General features: G+C 39.0%; 1 protein-coding gene across 3 annotated transcripts in view; it reads left to right on the top strand.

Annotated features, from left to right (window-relative positions):
• The first annotated feature begins 4,638 nt into the window (after positions 1-4,638).
• Positions 4,639-17,179, top strand: part of DENND2C (DENN domain containing 2C) — a 59,879-nt gene continuing 47,338 nt past the window's right edge. The window contains exon 1 of one of the 3 annotated variants that reach the window (XM_026675134.2): positions 4,639-4,749. The gene's annotated coding sequence lies outside the window, so the exon portion shown is untranslated. Of the gene's footprint in view, positions 4,750-4,847; positions 5,105-11,582; positions 11,708-17,179 lie in introns of those variants that run through there. The other 2 variants (XM_087959553.1, XM_087959552.1) reach the window with 2 other exon arrangements.

The following is a 17,179-nucleotide window of genomic DNA, read 5'->3' on the forward strand; positions in this document are numbered from 1 at the left end:
CAGCTAGATCTTTATTTTGTTCAGCTGCCTTGGGCATAGTTGTCATCAAAACCAGCAGGCCAACTGCCCTGGATTCCTGGGTTTATACTCACAGCTCTCCTAATAGAAAGTTGTTCTTGGCATAAAAGGGTTAAAGAAGAATATAGTAGTTACTTGAAACCATGCTAGAGGACTTTTAGGTTTAGAACTGACATAGGAAAAGCATGTAAATATAGATACAAAGTACAACCCTATCTCTAAAAAAAGAACAGGAAACCTTTGGCCTTCCAGTTGTTCTGGACCTCAACACAGCCTCTTCATGCCACTGAGAAGATTTAGTATTAAAGTCTTCATTTTAATTCATCCAAATCTATTCCTAACCAGATACCCTTACGAGAGATTCCTCCCCCAAATAGGTTTTCTCACAGGTCTTTTTCCCTTTCCAGATAATGAATCTGTCCATTTAGAACTATTGACCGTGATGCACCTAGAATCATTTGCAAGGCTATCTGCTGGGCAGTAAAAATCTGGATGACCAAGAGATGTCAGCCACAAAGATGGAGGTCTTTCATTTTTAATTCAGACTTGATTTCTGGCAACAAATCCATGTAGTTTTCTAGGCAACCTTTTGCAGAAGTAGTTTGCCTTCTTCCTAGGCCAAGAGAGAATGGCCTACCTAAAACTATGCAGCTGACATCATGACTCAGTCAGGACTAGAACTCACAGCCTCCCAGTTTCTAGCCCAGGGGTAGACAATTAATTTTCCCAAGAGGCCACATGAAAAACTGGGGTTGTTTTGGAAGGCTGCCAATGCCGTCCTGCCCCCCCTCCCACAAACATTCCCCTGCCCCTGATGCTGCCCTGCCCTCTGGCATTGGCACCACCGATGCCATGGGATGAACAGGGACAGTGAAAGGACCAGATGTGGCCCACAGGCTGTAAAATGTACAGGTCTGTTCTAGCCTGATGCCTTAACCACTGTATTCTACTAACTCTTGGGACTAGGATATTGACTGTTAAAGCAGTAGATTTCCATGCATGTTCATGGCAACATTGCAGTATAAGGTGTAAGAGCAGCTATATAACTAAAATATTTAGCCTATTGGGAAATAACAAGTTTGAATCAGGGATCAACAGTCTGTTCTTTCATATAAATTCATTTAAATTTCCAGTTTTAATGGTCTGATAGCCAGCCTCTTCCAAATGATATTCTAATCTACAAAGTACAATTCTGTATGTGATTAGGCAAAAATAAAATCAGTCAAATACAACCTCAGATTTGCAGACATTTTCTGTTTTGCTTAAAAATTCCGAATACTTAATTCAGTTGAAACTGAGGCAACTCGGACCACATCAACATAACTGCTGATATTTCATAAACACGGAAGACATCTGGCATTGAGATTAACTAATTTAACAAGACAGAAAAGTGTACCTGATTTGGATAATCATTCATAAAGGATTGCCATACAGTGTCATGCGTATGGAGCTATTTAATACAGCAATTGCTATATTAGGCATTAAGATAACAAAAATCTTGAATCATTATTACTTCATAGTTATCCCATTATACTATAGCAGGTCTGTCGCCATCTACTGAATTCTTTTCTTTTTCTGTTTAACTGTGTACGATTCTGAGAGTGTCTAGACAAGTACCTGTAGTTTTCCAAGCAAGGTTTTTCAGAAATGATTTTCCATTGTCTTTCTAGGATTAAAAGACTGACTAGCCCAAAGTCACCCAGTTGGTTTTGTTCCTAAGGTGGGTCTTGAACTCATGATTTCTCTGGTTTCTAGACTGATGCCTTAACCTCTATACCAAACTAGCTTGCAACCAAATCTTGTTACAAAGATTCAAAATACTTGTTGATGTTGGATGATACCTGGGCTTTAGAAGATATCCACTGGAATTGAGTGGCCATTAAATTTAAGTAAATAAAATGCAAATTATAATATTTACACATATACACATAAACCCCAATAATATTGATAGCTTTTAAAAACCCATACAGTACTGATAAGTTTAAAACAAGATAACTTCAGGAAAGGAAATTTTTAGTCCCCTGGATTTCAAGAAGAGAGTTTATGTTTTCATCACTAGTGTTGCGATTTCAAATTTTGGTTGTAATTAGTGTCATTATATTAAGTTTTGAAAAATGTCTTGAGCACCTGGTATATAATAAAGCAAGTTTCATTTTAATTTAGAGTCCAAGGGCAAAACAATTGAACATTAGCTATATGCTAATCCTGCATAGCTCATGATCATTGATCACCATACCGAATCTAGACCCTTACCTATGTATTGTGTCACAGTGAGAGACTGACTATTCCTCAAGTTGTATCCATATTACACAGATCAGTTTCCAAGTTTATGAGAAATGCAGTTCAGGACTCTAGGAAAGCAGCAAAGTCCTGCTAACATGCTCATCAGCAATCAAGTCTATTCTACCTGCATATTCCATTCATACTTTACTATTTGGATAATGACAAGAGATAGTCTCAAGCTAAAACAAAATTGGCAGAACAATTGCGTTCAACTATTGGGGGGGGGGCAGACTAAAAACATTGGGACTACCCAGAAACTTGATTAGTTTGTATACATGGGGGGGAAAATCAGCCTTTATTCATTTGAAATATATCACTATGATGATATAGGATATTCTCTAGGAAATATCATTACCAGTATTACCAATTTGAATATGTCTCTCTTTCAACAGAGCCCAGTATACTGAGTGGATCACTTTCTTTCTCAGATTTAGCCTAGTTATTGAACAGAGTAACCCCACCATCCAACCTCTGACGTGAAGTTTGTATCCCCAGAGCTTTGTCGTTTTGAATTCTATTGAAATTTAGCCATAACTCAGGAAGACCCTGTAAATTAGTCATGTGTTTTGCAGTATGTCACAACATCTCACATTATTGCTCTAAATAGCCATTCTCCTTTCTTAATGTTCAAGTGTAAACAACAGCTTGCAGCCATTTGTTTTAACATTCTCCCATTTGCTGATCTGAATGAAATGACACTACATCGCTACAGTTCTAAGGTGTGAATGTGAGAAAATGTGAAAGGATTTGCCAGACCAAAGTCTCTCACAGCTTTTCAGCTGCAATGGTGAAACACTTGATTCTCCTATGTTGCAGTGGGTGAGTGGGTGGGCACTGTGCCATTACAGCAGCTGAGGATAAGTGCTCAGTGGGTGATTATTCTGCAGGTGTGTCTTCTGTGGGCGTAAGGAAAAAAATCAAGTGACTTCCAGTGACAACATTGCATTGAGAAATTCAGCTTTGGCAACAAATGCAAACATTCATTTTGCCTTCTGCCTTAAGAGTTGCATCCTGTCTGGGATAAAGTAATATTTGGAAGAACCATCAATAGCTTAGTATTGTTGTCTTTTTTTCCCCGAGATAATCATGACTTTTTAAAAAAATCCCAGTTTTGTTTCTTTTTAAAAGATGACTTGGGATGTTACAGGATCTTTCTTCATTGCATTTATCTGCCATCTCACTGGTGTCCAAGCCTTCAGGGATCCTCTCCAGCTGTGAAAGCTGTCATCAGACAGGGAGATATATCAGTAAGAAGGGCAATTTGAGTTATCTCCTGAAAACAGGAGGAAAGGAAAATATTTAGGCTGGATTAGGCCAAAGGTCTCTCTAAAAGACTTTGATCCCCGAAATGGGCAATCACTTTGAGAGCGCTGCAAGGCTGACATGGAGGCAGAAATAACCCTCTTGCTTGTGATCCAGCAACTAGTATTCCCAAGTGATTGATCCTAGAAACAAAACAACTTATCCCTCCAAGAATTGCCCAGATTCTTGATTTTATGTTTGTTCTAGCAATATACAACGCACTGGCCTCACAATTGAAAGTTGTGATACATTTTGGCTGTTAGGGGATCTACATAATCACAATTATCCATGAGTTGTGTAAAGTTGGCTAGTGGTTATTCAAAGAGGATCCTTGAGGTGTTAAAAAAAAAGCCTAACACCAAATACAACTTCATATTGTTTCACAATCCCTTTTGATCCAGTTTTTACAGCCATCTGTGAATGTCGGTCTGAACGATCCCACGGCGTCCAAGTTAATTTCAAAGTAATTGGCTTGGCCCCGCTGCTGAAAAACTAGGGTTGCCCAGTTCTTTCATAACGAAAAACGGCAGCCTCTGCACGCGCGAAGGTGCAACGGCCTGAACGTTTGTGTTATCTGCGCGATGGGACGCGCGCACATCCAAGACGGCTAGCAACGAGGTTATATAGACGGGCCTCTGAAGAACAGCCAAAGCCGCGGCACAACAAGCCTAAGTTCTGTTGCTTGGGAAGGCGCCTCGCGTTTCGTTTGTTCATTTGGCTTTCTTTCTTTCTTTCTTTTTTTTTTTTTTTGCCGAAGGGAGCTCTGACGGCATATTTCAGCCATCTGTTGCCAGACATCCTTCCTTCGCGGCCGCCCGGGGCTGAATGGCTGGGTGTAGCACATGGCCAAAAGCGCCCGGCAAAACCAGCCACAACCATCCAAAGTCGCGCCCACGTGTACTTGGGGGGGTGGGGTGGGGTAGGGGAGCAGACAAGAGGGGGCGCAGTTGTATACTAGGCGAAGAAGGGAAGGGCGGGGCTTGGCGTCGGAGCGACGGAAGCGCTAGCCAATAGGGCCCTGCCCAAATGTGTCAACTTCGGAGAGCCGCTCTGCTAGGTTCTTGCGAAGTTGCCAGTGGCGGCGGCGGCGGCGGCTGCAGGAGCCCGAAAGGGAATTCCGTGGGAGCAGGGCAGCGATGGAAGTCGGTGAGTGGAGAAACGCGGGAATTGTCCTGCCATCGAGCTTCCTGTTTAACTTGAAGGGTTGTTTGCCTAACTCGGAGCGGGAGGACTTTCTGGGCTTTTCCTTCAGAGGCTGGCGGGGCATTTTGACCGGTGCTTCTCGTGGAGGGCAGGCTCTGCTTTCCTGCGGCGCTCAAACCCGAGGGATCCTCAGTTGTTTTGCGGAGACAGTTTATTTGGCCCCCTTCCTTTCCCGTGGGGATCTTTCATCGGGAGGATCGAAGAGAAACTTCTTCGACCCTCAATCCTGAACCAAAGCCAAGGAATGGCAAATCCGGCTTGAGCACGCGTAACTTCCCAAAATGCGAAAAACAGAATGGTAAACTGATGCCCATAGAATGGCTGGTGGATGGTTGGAATATTCTTGAAGGTTGAGGCAGATCCTCCTTTCTGTTTTTCCTGTAGTTCCTCTTAAATAATAACTTGCGTGATAGGATGCCTGGTTGATGCTTTATTATAACAAGACTGTTGCTAATTAGTCTACCTGAAAAAGTAGCTCTTCCCAGAACTCATAGTTAAATGAGTGAATTCCACCCACAAGATGGGGTTGATGGCCACTCATGTAGATGGCAAATGAAAAGGTGAAGAGAATTCACCCAAAAGAAAGCTTCTAATCACCAATAGTTGTGGTGACTTCATTTAACTTCCATGAGGTGGCAATGCCAATTTCTCGAAGAAAGAGCTATTCTCAGGTTCCACTTGTTGATTTCCAACTGGCTTCTAGTTGCTACTAAAATGAGAGGTTTTTGTTCCAATAGGCATGGTCTGATTCAGTAGGACTCTTTTTATCCTGTTGTAGTGACGATTAATAGCATTGGCTCAGGCTTCAAGTATTGCCTGTTCTTGTGTCAAATAAGAAAATGATGCTGAATGATTGCTCTGACTGTCCATCATAGCCAGGAGCAATTTTGCAATTTTGTGCTTATTTGTTTTGTGTTGAGTCTTGAATTCATCATGTTCTGATACAGTCCTGAACTAGGAAGGCAACTGCTTCACACATGCTGTCAGTAAAATAAGATTCAAAGACCACATCTTGTTGCTGTCAAAGCAATCTATTCTTCAAACCTGTTTCTGAGTTTACCAAAATATTGCAATTAAAATGTATCTATATTGATATTTGAATCTTGAGGATTATAGTTAGGATTTTAAATAAATATTTGGATTTAAAAGGTAAGTTGGAAATCTAATGCACAAAGCTAAACTCAGAATACAAGTATTCAGGCCACAAAAATATTCCCTGAAATAAACACGATAACTTTTGGGAAATATATGCCACTCTGGATTAACAGAAGGTAAGTGGCAACTTTCTGGAAAAAGGTAAGGACAGCACTATATGCTGTTAAGAATTGTGTTTGCAAACTCCAAAGGTTTGTGTTGGAGAAGAGTCAAAGGGTCTGCTTAGTTGAATTTTCCCCCTGCAATGTTTTGAAGCAGTTTCACAGCACTACCAGGAAATGGTGTAATGGTGTTCTGTGACCTTTTATTATATTTAGGAGAGAAGGACAATGCTGCTTTTCCTAGTAGAGAAACAAAGGGAAAATGTTGGCTAAGGAATTTTGAATAATGCATAACAGCCATTGTAGGATCAAAAGGGAGTGTAATTGTATTGAATTGTCAGATTCCTGAAGTTGCTGATAAGAGAGTTAAGAACCTAAATTCTGGCCTTATATCCTAATGTAAGCATTAGCAGAGTTAAAGTTTACAGGACATAACTTATGTTGTGTTTCATATAACACTAATATTCACCAACTAGAATCTGTTATAAATTTATATGACCATACATTTTGTTTTAATTTTCAGCACTGGACAGACTTCTCAATCTTTTCCTATAATGTAAAATTGGATTAGTTGATGTAAAATTTATGGGGATAAGTAATGGTTTATTATTTTCTTTGCTTAGAAACAAGAGCCAGAAATCATTGCTCATCTACTGCAAATTGCTCAAAAAATTATGAGTAGATTCCAATCTACCTTCTATTCATTCTGCAGTTTAAAGGAAAGATATAGGAACTATTCCTTTCTGTGTTGTCCTGTTAAAAAGGGAAGCTTATCTAACAGAAAAGCCACTTCCTTGGGCTTGATGCCTCTTTATAAAAAGAATGTTTGTCTTTACAAAAAAATAAAAAAGTTTTTTTCTATTATATCTGGCTATTAAAGTAATAATAACATTTGGATTAGGGAGAGTAACATTTCTTCAGCTTTGGTGACATTGAAATGGTTTGGATTGTTGCATTTTTAAAAAGAAAAATATTTTTAATAAAGTTCAGTGTATAACATCTAATCATGTTGCAAGAATCAGGAGCTCTAAGCCAACACAGATTTTAATTCTAACTTCCATCTGTTGTGTCCATTATTTTGCATGAGAATAAAAATAAGCCAAACTTTGTGGTTATTTGTAACTGTTTTGGAGGATCACTAAGAGTAGTGAGATTCTGTCCTTCTTTGAGAGAGTCAGGGGAGAGTGAAACAATTCTCTGTGGATGCCTGAAACTAATACATATTGCCATCCTAACCTGATGATTTGACAGTATGTGTGAAATCTTTGTGTCTCTGTATGCTTCTGAAATAGTCTTTGAAACATCCTTCACCTTAGCAATATGTTTTTGCGTGGTGGGTGATACCTGTCTAGCTGGTTTGCCACTCTCACTGGGTTATAATTTTTTTTTTTTTATCATCCAAGGAGATGAATCGCAAAGCTGCTTTTTCTATAAAACATGCCTGAACAGCCACTTGGTTTCACTTTTACAATTCAATGCATTTTCCAGTTGAGTGGCTGTAGTTTCTCCTTTTTAAGTTGCTTAAGAACAGAGAAAAGTTATAGTTCTTTAAGTAGAGGAGTTTTAAGAATGGGACTCCAAGCAAGAGTAAAAGGGGTCCTTGGTGCTCTCTGAGCTTGGTAGTTTTCTTGAAGCTGTCACATTTAGTGAATATCACTGAATTCTGAATTTCCACAGGATTTGATATTTCGGAGATATTTTGCCACATATATTTTTAAGGTTAATCCCTCTATATATATATATATGGACCAGATTCATATACCCTGCACAGCCCTTCCTTTAGGAATTCTGCTAAGAAGTTGTACTGATTTTTTTTTAAAATCAAGAATTAGAAAGGGCATTGAAGCATGTTGGAATCCTTTCCATGGGGCAATAGGTTGGTGAAGAATGGAGTGTAGCCAAGAGGAAAAACAGTAAGAACCTTGTTGTGAAACTATTACAACTGGAGAACAAGGTTAAGCACTCTAATGTATGTATGTGGACCAGATTCCCACATTGTATGAAGTCATAATCTTGTTTGCTGATTTAGATTATTGTGTGAGCCCAGACAGTGATGACTTGTAAGCTGTTGCTTATTAGTTTCTGCATTAATATTCAGTGACCTTCTAGTTATCACGGATTATAATTAAATGTAGAATCTAGAGAGTCAGTTTGGTGTAGTGGTTAAGGCATCCACTGGAAACTGGGAAACTGAGAGTTTTAGTACCGCCTTAGGCACAAAACCAACCTGGTGACCTTCGGCTAGTCCTTCTCACTCAGCCCTGGGAAGGAGGCAATGGTAAACCACTTCTGAAAAACGTTGCCAAGAAAACTGCAGGGTATTGTACAGGCAATCTCCAAGAAGTGGACATGATTGAATAGAGGAAAAAAGGATTAATTGTGCAAGCATTTATTTGGTATGTTAAAAGAATATTTAAGATAAGTTATCTATTTGATATGTGTGTGAAAAGATTAACCCTAAACATTCTTTATATATGTTTTCACAGTGTGGTATATCGGGTTTGCCAGTTGCTCCCATGAACTGTGCTTCACTTCTTGACTATCTGTGATACTGCTGTGAAAGAACTTGTAATCTTGCATTTTCTGTATTTTTTCCACTTTGGCAAATCCTTCTGAGAAGCGTGGCCTTTACAGTCCTGTTTCCTGCACTGTATCCTGTATATCCATTTGAAAGATTTACATGGAGAACTTTGGAAACTTTTTCAATAGGACTGCAGTGGTTGAAATGGTGTGTGAGAATGATCTCAGGAGACAGGAGGAAGAGCCACTAACTGGACAACAGGCATGTAAAGATGTCTCAGCCCACAGCAGAGGAGGCATGGGAAGCATTTCAGAAGGGACCTTCCCTTGTTTTCCGGATGGGGAAAATCTTGTTTTGCAAGATTGCGTTAATGTAACCATACAATAAAGATAGAGTATACACACAGTTATGTTCTAGTTTTAGACTATGAGGCTAAATTGATCTTTTGGCTTTGGTGGTCTTCCTGTAAAGTGATACATCACATGTAGAGCAATTGATGACAAAATCTTAACTGGGTAATAGGATAGAGATAGAATTCATAGGGATGAACTTCTTGTAATCCCACATTTCTGAATAATATGGAAAGGCTGTCTGAGGCTGGATGGCACGCCTTTTCTAGAAGCACCAGGTTTTTGGAACATCTTCCTGAAGATGGAGATCAGGCTGGCTCCTTTTGGATTTCTGAAAATGTTTAAGAGCTGAGTTGTTTTGGAGGGCCTTTCCTTCAGTTTATATGTGATGCTGTCTTGCTTTCTGTTTCTTGTTCTTTGCTATTGTTGTTTTTGCATCATTATGTTTTTATGTGGGGTTCTTTGTAGTTATCCACACAGTTGTTACAATTGGATTGATTGGTTTTAACTGTATTGTATATGTTTTAATTTTTGTTTAGATAGCTCGAAAGATGTTAAGAGTTGCTAGAGTGTGGCAGAAGTAAAATAAATAAGTATATCTTTTCATTTACAATTTAACATGCACATCCATGGATGAATGCAGCAAATGCAAATCCTTACCTGCAGAAAATTCTGAACCATGAGAGCTTGTCCATATATTCTCCTTTCTAGAACCTATCACCACCTCTAGGTAGCCCTTTCAATTATGATCACAATTAACCAGGTTGTGGATAAAGTGATCAGTAAGTAACTGGTTTATTCTACAACTGCAATCCCAACTCTCCCAATTGTGGTCATTAAATAATTGCATAGTTCATTAAACAGCACAGGGGTGCTTTAGTGCCAGTTAGGTTCCTTAACAATTTCATTTGTTTTCATTTGTTCTGGAAAGCTAGTGAACACAATCGTTCAGAAGGCTAGAAAGAGGTTCTTTTATAGCCTTCCAAATAATCATGAGACCTGACGCTCTTCTTGGGAATCTCCTTCTTAAAATTGTGCAATTTGGAAAAGGAGTCTTCTAATTGATCATGAAAGTGGTGCTTACTTGCAGAATGGCGTGATTCGACCTTTATAGGAAAGGGATGCTTCACATTGAGTAGAAGTGCCTATCATCAGCTGCAGAAAAATGCAAAGGTAGGTGGAGCAATTTACTTGCACTGCTTGGCCCTGGAACCGGTTGAGACCTTCCAAGTTTGGTGGAGGGAGGAGTTGTCCAGTGAGAGATAGAAGGATAGGGACAGTTGTGGTTGGTTGTAATGGGGGAGAAGACTGCCAAGTGCTCAAATTTTCATCACATGACCATGGGGCACCACAATGGCCATAACTTTGGGTATAGGTTGTAAGTCTCTTTGTTCAGCATTGTTGTAATTTTGAACAGTAGCTGAAGAAATTGTTGTTAAGCAAGGACTACCTGTAGATGGTTGACTTGCATTCTCCCTTTCTGGCCAAACAGCTGAAATTGCTTTAAAGTGTAACATATCTGGTGATCCTCACATTAAGGGAAGCTAATGTTTGCCTTTCACCTTTCTGGGCATGCAAAGTAATCAGCAAAAACCCTAGCTTTTATTTTATGAAATAAATATAATTGCATTGTGTACAATACTTGCAAGGTGCATGGAAAAAGTTCCAGGTTGTACTCTTAGGTAAAATCAAGATGATAGTTAACAACTGACATTTTTACAAATAGACATCGACTTATAACCACTTGTATAGCAACCATTCAAAGTTATGTCACTGAAAAAATAATTGTCCTCGCACTTACCACTATCACAGCATACCCACAGCCACCTGATCAGAATTCAGGCACTTGGCAAGCAATGTGTATTTATGATAGTTGCAGCATCCGGGGGTCATGTAATTGCCATTGTGACCTCCACAGGCAGCTTCTAATAAGCAAAGAGAATGGGGGGAAGGATTCACTTAACAGCTGCGTGATTCACTTAACAACCATGCCAAAAAGGTCATAAAGTACTTAACCACCTTGCTTAGCAGTGGAAATTTGGTCCCAATTGTGGTCATAAATTTGAAGGCTACCTGTAGCTGTTTATGACAGATAAGATACAGGTGAGTTGTATATGACTTGTAAAATAGTTTTTAAGAAAGGCCCTTTTCAGTTTTGTGGGAGACTGTTGCAGCCCTACAATCTAGTGTATAAAGAAATGACAGGCAAGAGCATTTATGACTGACACTCAAAGCTGTGTGAGATGCAAGATGTGTAAACTGCTTCCGTTGTGCCAGATGTGTAAAATGCTCCCATTGTACAGGGTTTAGCAACCTGATGCCTTCCAGTTATTTTGGTCCGCAAAAGGCTCTAATCAGAAGGTCTTGTGGTCAGGAGTTGTGGGGATCCAAAGCATTTAGAGGGCACCGGTTGTCTACCCCAAATCTATTGTGTTCTGTGCCTCCCAGGAAACCCAGCCCTAGTTCAGTCTATATTTATATAGATTGCAAGAAATTGTTTCCCCAGTGCTTCCCTTCTGCTGCTTTGTGTTAGCTGTGAATCTCTGGGCTCTTTGCCAGAGTTTTAGCCTGTATTTGCCCTGGCCTCCAGATAGGAGGGAGAGGGTGTTGGCTACGAGGGTTGCTGGATAATCTTGTTCACATCACAGTGCAGAGAAGCAGGGAAGTTGCCAGACGTGGTCATCCTCTTTGTGGACACTCATTGTAGAATGCCCAAGGAAAACGCAATTACGCTCCATTACATCTTTGGCTGCTGGTCAGAAACAAGGTTTTCTGTGGGTATTTATTTGAATAGCAGTGGGGGAGACTAGCTTTGTAGTAATTTGGTTTACACATTGTGCTTAGTTATGTTGTTTATTTGATTTTATCTTATGTGTTGTGGACCCTGAGATTATTGTGTGTCAACCCAGGGATTGTTATGTGTCAGCAGTGAATTACTCCTTACATGCTGGGCATCCTCAGACATTGTGGTTTGTTCAATAAAATATGGTTCTATGCAGTGTGTAAATGCAGTCTGTGCTTGCACGGAGCCTGACCCTTCAGCTGATGACATGGGTGGGTTCCTAGAGCAGTCTAAGCTGAACTGCAATTGGCTAGTTTGTGATGCACTCTGCTGTGTAAACATAACCATGGACTGATTTTTCAGGGCTTTGCTTCTCTGCAACACTTTTGGATTGCTTCCTGGATTAGCCTTTTCTGCATCCCACTTTTTTTTTTGCCTGGTTGTGCTGTTTCTTAGCTTGCTATGTGATGGAAGTACATTTTTCAGGAAGCCTTATATGACAGATATAGTACTCACCACCCATTTATTTTGGTTGCCGGCTCTGTTATAAAGCCAACTGCTGCAGTGAAACTCTGTGGGCTATCTCACAATTGGTGCCATGGTTACCCCATGAGGCACACTATTTTCTAACAAAAGCCCTTGGCTTTGTCCTGCAATTGAGGAAATGTTAGAATGCCCCCAATGAGCCAATACTAAGGGCACTTAGGTCTCTTTTCTGGTCCCCTTAGTAGTTACAGCCAATTGTCCATCCTGTTCTAGACTTAGTCAGAGAAAAGTTGAGTTGGCTACTCCGGCCTCTAAGTTAGCAGTCTACTTTTAAGAAAGGAGAGTCATGTTTGTTTTTAGTTCCTGTAGAAAAGAGAAGTGAGCCAGTAACCACGTAGACCTTACTGCTGATTACAAATTTATGGTATCTAAGTTGTTTTCTCAGCGGGAAGTGGTGCTTCTTGCTCAAGGTTTGATATTAGAATCCTGATCCGATATGGGGTGCTGCTACTAAATGTGCAGAGTTCTGTGAACTCTGAAGGGAAATTAATTTTATTTTGGTCAGAACTGGCTGCAATTTTCTCATATAGGAGTGTATGTCTTTCTCACTGCGGCCTTGAATTTGCAATTCTTTTCCTAACAGCTTTTTCTTATTGATGCATTTCCATTCTGTCCTAAGAAAACCTTAATTATTTTGCTGACATCATTCAAATGTTGAAGATACCTCATTTTGGGGAGAAAGTTGAAGAAAATGATAATGCTGTCTGAAGCACATGGATCAAGTTTTTGGAAGAATTTGCCAACTCAGATCTCCCACTCTCCTCTCTCTCTTGCCTGCCACAGTTCCTAGATTAATCACCGTGAACAGCAAATTATTTTACATAGTCATAATTGTTTTGTCCTCTGTTGCATAACGTTGCATGGCCAGAGACGAATGAATAAATGATGGAATGATGGAATGGATGATGAAATGAATGAATGAACTCCTCTACCTAATAATTGTGCAGAAGAGTTTTGAAGAGTTATGATTGATTCTCTGGCTGAGTTTGTACAATATGTAGAGTTGAAATGTGGTTGGCTAGTTGCAGTTCAGTGTAATATGCAAACAAAAATGTAAGTTTCTGAGTTCCATGTGTTGACTCAGGCAACTACAGCAGTTAATTCAGTGATCATGGGTTACTGTATTGCATGAACACAGTCATGGTATGACTCAAAGCATTTGCTGAAATCCAGTTCTGTACAGTATTCAGCATACAGCATACTTACCCATGGTCTATTAGTTCAGTTTCTGGATTCACATGATGCATGATAATCATTACAGATTGATATATATATATATATATCAATTAAAAATGATTACCTAATATTTGGTTCTCTGTGTTGTATGAATATAGTTTATATCTTGTTAGATTTGTTTTCAGGGTCAGTGAATTAATGCAATGTCTTTTTGAATGCAGTTGAAACTCCATAGTTCTTTTCTTTCATTTCCTTTTGGCTGCCATCAAAGAAACCGTATGCAGCTTTTCCTTTAGGAATCCTGTTAAGAAGTTGTACTAATTTATTTTTTTTAGATCAAGAATTAGAAAGGGCATTGTAGCATGTTGGAATCCTTTCCATAGGGCAATAGGTTGGTGAAGAATGGAGTGTAGCCAAGAGGAAAAACAGTAAGAGCCTTGTTGTGAAACTATTACAGCTGGAGAACAAAGTTAAGTACTTATTTCATTGATTTTCTCAGGATGCTGGTACAATTGATTTTTCTTCTTTCAACTTGTTCTGAGCAAGGAGAAAAACATGGGAAGAAAATAAATGCAAGATGTGCTGTCTATTTTCTTCAGGGAAAATATTGCAGAATTTCAGGGAAAATGGTGTTACTGGGACAATTTTGTGCCTCCAAAAGCAGGCAAAACCTTGGTTATAGGTTGATAGTAGTTGATGTCAGCTACATGACAGAATAGGGGTTTGAAGGGTGATGAATTCTGGGGGAGGAACAGTGGGATTGGAGCCGAAACCAGCTCCTGCCTAATGTTGTGTCTTAGATGAATCACTCTTCCTGCTCCACACCTTTTCTGGAGATGAGTGAAACAGAGTGTTTCTAAGGGACTGTGTCTTTACTTATAGTAAATGATATTTTAGATAAACTTCTTATTCCCTCTAGCATATTATCTACATGAAGGAGTCATCACTGAAAGATCTCTGCATGCCCATAGCTAGTTTGGCATTATGATGAAGTTGCTATTGAAATGTCTCCTAGTTTTCTTTGCTTTAATTCTCAAGATAGTATAGATTAGAGAATCCTTGACATGCTCTGCCTTCTTTCCCATACTCAATATGCTGAAAATATAATTATAGTATATCCACCCTTTCAATATATCAACAGATTGGTAGTATCTACCACTGATAATTTTCTGAGTGAATAAGGGAGAGAAGAAAGATTGTGGCTGTTTTCTTATCTAAAACATCTACCTTACGTTTTTTTACTCAGTTATCTCAATTTTTTAAATTTGCATGGTAATTATTACAACTTTCATTTATAGTTCACTGAATTTATACAACAGTTTGAACAAAGTAGCCATCTTAATTTTAGTCTCACGTTGTGAAAATGCAAGAGTTTTCATGTACTTTCCTATTTTGGGAGGGTATTTCAGATCTTTATGGGAAATAGTTTGTGTGGAATTATTGCATCTTTTATTAAAAACTTGTGTTATTAAAAGTATCACTTCCCTTCCTCATTGCTCTTTTTAGGTCCTACATATTTGCCTAATGGGGCAACTAACTGGTGGGCCAGATTTACACTTAGAAAAAGACATGTGAAGAGAAGGTTACCGCTTGCCGTGATCTGATACCTGTTGTCTCCTCATGTCAGATAGTTTTAAAAAGTATGTCTAGAGATTTGAAATCTAATAATAGGTCTTCATTTCGTCATCCGATTTCCTTGCTGTGTATTTTTTTTAATTCCCAAATGATGCAAATAACTGTTGCATTGACTATTCCTTTTTGGTACAGTGCAGAAAGCATACACGTAACCAGGGAGGACTTAACAGAATCAGAGAAAAATAGGCTATTAAGTCTAACTCCCAGCCTAGTGCAGGAATCCAAATTAACCTTTCCCAAGAAATTTGTATCCAGTCACTGCTTCAACTCAACCAGCAAAATAAACACAGTCTTAAGTCATTGGCACTGTTAGGCAACTGTTAGAATTAGGACGTTTCTGCTAAAATTTAATTGGAATATGCCTTCTTGCAAAACTTGAACCCCTTATTCTCAAATAATAGAAAAACAGACCAGTCTTTTTTTAAGACATGGGTACTACATAGAGAAGTCCCAAATTAACCAATATTTATGGAGGAAGGGGGGAAGAAAAATGGCAAATAATCCTCTTTGTTCAAAACTATATTAACTACATCATTGTCAACTCTTAATGTTAGCCAGAGTTGACTATAAAGAACAATTTTACTTTCCCCCTCACAGTTTTTTCTTTAAATCCTTCCCTATTCCTAACACCAGAGGGAAAAATATGCTTACCCTAATCTGAGGGAGGTTAAGGCACAAAACCCAAACCTGGAGCGTCATGGGAAAGTAGGAAGACATTGGATCCAAGGGTTAGTTATGATTCAAGCTAGGGCATCCTACTGGGGTGCTTACTTTTTGCTGAAAATCTATGTCCACATAATTTTTTCTAGGCATAATGGGGGCCTCAATGTTGGATGGATCTCCTGCCCTACTCTCAAGTTTCTTCTCTGCTGTGAGGAAGCTCCACCTAATCTAATTGTCCAAGAAGTTTGAGTTGGCTCTCCAAGTCCCAGAGAACATACTGTCTAGAATATTTTCTTTGACACTTGGTAACCCAAGGAAAATACTCCTGAACTATTATTAAATGGAATGCTTTGTAACATAAATACGATAGATTCGGAGACTGAAATCACCATTTTCAAGTTAGAATAAATTTAAATTAGCCAAAATAAAGATATTCCACATTTTTGTACACAATTGTACTAGGTTGGGATGTTATTTTGGTTTGGTTTGGGTTTTTTTTAAGCCCAGCTTTTTTTTACTGAGAGTAGAGGAAAGGGGTGCTGTGTTTCCGCAACAATCAAAGTTTGTCTGGTATTAGAAAGCTTAAGGAATAACAACATGGATGTGTTTTTGCTTGCATTGCTACAAAGCTAAGTTTTATGCCTTATTGCTTCTTTGGTTTTCTTAACACAACACACAGTCTTCATTCAGCCTTGTTCTGAAACAATATTAGTTCCATGTCAGCATATAACTTCGGCTGGGCAAATCCTTCCAAAGAACTATTTCAGAACATGTAGGGGCCTGTGCAAAACATTTTTTAAAACTGGTGCACCCAGCCTTTTCTGGATACACGTGTGTGTACAATTATTTTATGTCCTTATGCAGATTGAAAAGAACGTGCATGCAGAAACAGTAAGGAACAACATCCGAAGCAGCTTCACAAGTTTGGAAAAAATGTGGTCAATTTAATAATTCAGAAAGATGTGCTTTTACACATTTCTGTACACTCTGAAGTGCCTCTTAAAGCATTTACACAGTCCTATTTTAAAAGGTAATTTGGTCAGGTGATCATCTGTGCAGAGACATGCCATTTGTATGTATAGATTTGGTTTTAGGGTATTCAAATGGAGAACTAAAACATCAGCTGGATTAATAGCTGGGATTTCCAAATGATGAATTCTGTTTGAGCTAGTTTCATTGTTTCTTCTTCCTTTTTACTGAAAATATTTACAAGCAAATATGCTTCTCGTGTGTCTGAAGAAACCTTCTGCAGCAAAATAGAAAAATAGATCACAACCACAAAAAATTTATTCTTATTCATATCTCATTAATTGAAGGTGTGTCAGTATTATATCCTTCTAGCTGTCAGATTATAGTAAATACAACCCAGGATGAATTGAAGCACTTGCAGCTTTTAAGAATCATCTCAGAAAATCTTTTTGGTTCTCATTCTTGCCCGTGCTAA

The sequence above is a fragment of the Notechis scutatus genome, chromosome 3 (genome assembly GCF_049901735.1).
Source record: "Notechis scutatus isolate UNSWTSFEM ecotype Mainland chromosome 3, rNotScu1.2, whole genome shotgun sequence".
NCBI lineage: Eukaryota > Metazoa > Chordata > Lepidosauria > Squamata > Elapidae > Notechis > Notechis scutatus.